This window comes from Neovison vison, chromosome 11 (genome assembly GCF_020171115.1).
Source record: "Neovison vison isolate M4711 chromosome 11, ASM_NN_V1, whole genome shotgun sequence".
NCBI lineage: Eukaryota > Metazoa > Chordata > Mammalia > Carnivora > Mustelidae > Neogale > Neogale vison.
The window spans coordinates 13,839,439-13,844,007 of record NC_058101.1 but is presented as its reverse complement, the minus strand read 5'-3'; the positions used below and the strand labels follow the sequence as shown (position 1 = coordinate 13,844,007).

General features: G+C 38.6%; 1 pseudogene; it reads left to right on the top strand.

The window, feature by feature from the left end:
* Positions 1 to 2,416: 2,416 nt before the first annotated feature.
* Positions 2,417 to 3,903, top strand: LOC122890109 (annotated as a pseudogene).
* The last annotated feature ends 666 nt before the right edge of the window (positions 3,904 to 4,569 follow it).

Here is a 4,569-nt window from a genome sequence, read left to right as displayed (position 1 = left end):
CAGAGAGTCAGGGTAGGATTAATAGTTAAGAAAACATGCTCTGGAATTAAAATGAACTGTATTCAAATCCCTGCTATGTAATTAAGTGAGTGATCTTGGGCAAGTAAATTAACTGCTTGTGATGTCTCTTACTTTATTCAGTTGTGAGGTTCTAGAAAATTGTATGTAAAACCCTAAAATAGCACTTACTACACAGTAGGAATTTAACACAGGGAATTTCCTTTCCTCTACCTTACCTTTTTCTTACCTTTTTCTGAGGATGAATCACAAAAGTCAGAAAAAAAAAATCAGAAAACATGCTATATATTTTGGGCTATAAATAATAATAAATTTCAAGAATTAGAATTTTAAGAATTAGAAAAAAGACAGAAAAACAAAATAATGAAAAAGATTACCTGTAATTCTACCTTACAGAATAAGTACACTTAGATTTTGTTCTCTGAGAAAGAGTCAGAATGAGAAAGATTCTACTTTTTCACCTAATAATATGAGAAATGCTTTTCCACATGTTTAAAACCATTTTGGAGATTCATCATCTTTAGTAATTGTCCAATTATCCATAATAAAGATTCAGCATACATCTGTTTAACAGGTATTTATTGACTATCTCCTATATACCGGGCACTGTTCTGAACACTCAAAATAGAACAGTTGACCAAACAGACAAAATTCTGGCTAATGGTTTTCAATAGTTTGAAATCATGATTGCTTCTAATTTTTCATTATTATAAATCACACAGCAACAAATGTCTTTATCCATAAAGTTTCATGAACATCTCTGTTTTTTTCCTTAAGAAAGAGTTCTAGAAATAGAAATAAAAATATAAACTTTGAAACGTGATTTCTAGATAAGCTGTGCCAATTTTGTTCTACCAGTAATATGTGAAAGTGGCCAGTTATTTTTTCTTTACTTTGATTATATATATATATAATCATCATTTTCAACAACAAAAAAAAATCTAGACTTATGTAATCATACTAAATATGTGAATCATGTTGCCAACCAGGCCGTGTCAAAGGCCATGTCAACTACATCTGACCCAACACTATATCCCAGCAAATAGGATCTTAGATGGGTATTTGATTGATACTCTGGCCAGAAGATATATGGGGTGACGTGGCATAAAGGAATTTAGTCCAAAGCTTAGCCAATTCTATAGAATTTGAAATTTAAAAGAATATATCAATTTTCATGACTGAAGTTAAAGAAATATATAAAAAGAGTCTGTGAGGCTAGGAAAAGGTCATGCAGTAAATAAGCAATAATTAGGAAATTAAACCTTTGAGCTAGCAGAAACTATGAAATTAAAAAAAAAAATCAGTACAGAGAGTACCAGTACAAAAGCAAGAATTGGATCTGAGAAGAAAATTAAACAGATTTACAAAGTAAACTAGAAATCCATGTCAAAGAACAGGTATGTCCAATGAAAGACATCAAAGAGAGTCCTAAACAATCATAATGATGGCAGAGTTAGTCTGCAAATCTTCCTTCTCCCTGTTCGCTGGCCCAGCAGAGAGAGAGAGAGCTGGAGTCGGAGTGGCAGAGGTAAACAGAATGCACAAAAGAAGTGTGAGGACATGACTGGCAGGGACAGCACTAGAAACATAACACACTGAAAGGTGGAGACAAAGAGTGTTCAGAGACAAACAAATGGAAGCACTCAGCTTTGCCCTGGAGCAGAACTGCAGTCTGTGCCCTTTCCATGACTCCATTCTTTGAAATCACCTGAACATCCCAACTCCTTGCAAATTGGAATGAACTAAAACAATAATGCTTTGCCATTTATAAAATAATTTATCCTAAAGTGTCTCATCTAAATTCCCAAAAATCTCATGAAACATTCTGAGCAATTGTTTCTCTCTTGTTTTGTTTTGACAGAACAGGCTCAGAGAGAGTAAACAAGTCATTCCATCAGGTCTACTGATTCCAAATCATTTCCATTCAGAAAAAAATGTGTCCAGATGTAATGAAAGTAACAGAAATCATACTAGCCAATGGAAACACACATACACACAAAATACAAAGATACAATTCCTGCCATCAACGAGCTCACAGTATAATAAGAGAGACAAACCATAAGTTATGGTACAGTTAATTACAGCAATACTTCTGTGTATAGAATCTTAATTACAGCAGAGATGACTTGAATCCAAATTTTAATGGACAGCAGGTAATTCCCAGTGCTATCCAATGGATACTCAGAAACAATGGGAATGGACCATCACCCCCCCCAAAAAGGCAACTGGATAGGGAAGACTTCATAAAGAAGAGAGATAACTACCTAGTACATCAAAGTTGGTCCATCAATTTCAACTGAATGAAAAAATGAGTTAATAATAACAATTTGACTCTTTCACAACAGGTTTGCCACCAGAACACGGGTGTCATGAAAACCACTGCTCAACCTAAACCAGAATGGGGAAGGAAAAGACTCATATCAACATTGTTGTCATCAGACACATAGATTCAGGTAGATTCAGTGGTAAGTCTACCACTACTGGTCATCTGATCTACAAATGTGGTGGGACCGACAAAAGAACCATTGAAAAATTCAAGAAGGAGGCTGCTGAGATGGGAAAAGGCTCCTTCAAGTATGCCTGGGTCTTGGATAAACTGAAAGCTGAATGTGAACGTGGTATCACCATTGATATCTCCCTGTGGAAATTCGAGACCAGCAAGTATTATGTGACCATCACTGATGCTCCAGGACACAGAGACTTTATCAAAAACATGATTATAGGCACATCCCAGGCTGACTGTGCTGTCCTGATTGTTGCTGCTGGTGTTGGTGGATTTGAAGCAGGTGTCTCCAAGAATGGGCAGACCCATGAGCATGCCCTTCTGGCTTACACACTGGGTGTAAAACAACTAATTGTTGGTGTTAACAAAATGGATTCCACTGAGCCACCCTACAGCCAGAAGAGATACGAGGAAATTGTTAAGGAAGTCAGCACCTACGTTAAGAAAATTGGCTACAACCCCAACACAATAGCATTTGTGCCAATTTCTGGTTGGAATGGCGACAGCATGCTGGAGCCAAGTGCTAACATGCCCTGGTTCAAGGGATGGAAAGTCACCCGTAAAGATGGGAACGCCAGTGGAACCACACTGCTTGAAGCTCTGAATTGTATTCTGCCACCAACTTGGCCAACTGACAAGCCCTTGCATCTCCCTCTCCAGGACATCTACAAAATTGGTGGTATTGGTACTGTCCCTGTGGGCCGAGTGGAGACTGGTGTTCTTAAACCTGACATGGTGGTTACCTTTGCACCAGTCAATGTTACAACTGAAGTCAAGACCATTGAAATGCACCATGAAGCTTTGAGTGAGGCTCTTCCTGGGGACAATGTGGGCTTCAATGTCAAGAACGTATCTGTCAAAGATGTTCGTCGTGGCAATGTGGCTGGTGACAGCAAAAATGACCCACCAATGGAAGCAGCTGGCTTCACAGCTCAGGTGATTATCCTGAACCATCCAGGCCAAATTAGTGCTGGATATGCACCTGTGCTGGATTTCACACAGCTCACATTGCTTGCAAATTTGCTGAGCTGAAGGAGAAGATAGATCGTCGTTCTGGAAAAAAGCTGGAAGATGGTCCCAAGTTCTTGAAATCTGGTGATGCTGCCATTGTTGATATGGTTCCTGGCAAGCCTATGTGTGTTGAGAGCTTCTCTGACTCTCCTCCTCTGGGCCGTTTTGCTGTTCGTGACATGAGACAGACAGTTGCTGTGGGTGTCATCAAAGCAGTGGACAAGAAGGCAGCTGGGGCTGGCAAGGTCACAAGTCTGCCCAGAAAGCTCGAAGGCTAAATGAATTTTATCCCCAATACCTGCCACCCCAGTCTTAATCAGTGGTGGAAGAACGGTCTCAGAACTGTTTGTGTCAATTGGCCATTTAAGTTTAATAGTAAAAGTCTGGTTAATGACAACAATGCATCATAAAACCTTCAGAAGGAAAGGAGAATGTTTTGTGGACCATTTGTTATTGTGTGTGTGTGTGGCACTTAAGTTATTAGTTTTTAAAATCAGTAGTTCTTAATGGAAACAACTTGACCAAAAATCTGTCACAGAATTTTTAGACCCATTAAAACAAATGTTTAATGAGAAAAAATAATAATAATAACACTAGAACTTATTATTAAAGCAAGAGTGGGTGTGAGCTGAGAAGATAGAGAGAGAAGGTCATTTTTAGGGAGATAGGGTGACAATGGACTCTTTCAGGAAGTTTAAGTTATTTGACATGGTTGGAGAGGTGGGAGAATATATTAGAATTTGAATATTGAACGGCAGTCAGGTATCAAATCATGCAGGGTTACTTTTTTTTTATAATTTTTTATTTTTTATAAACATATAATATATTTTTATCCCCCGGCGTACAGGTATGTGAATCACCAGGTTTACACACTTCACAGCACTCACCATAGCACATACCCTCCCCAATGTCCATAACCCCACCCCCCTTCTCCCAACTCCCCTCCCCCCGGCAACCCTCAGTTTGTTTTGTGAGATTAAGAGTCACTTATGGTTTGTCTCCCTCCCAATCCCATCTTGTTTCATTTATTCTTCTCC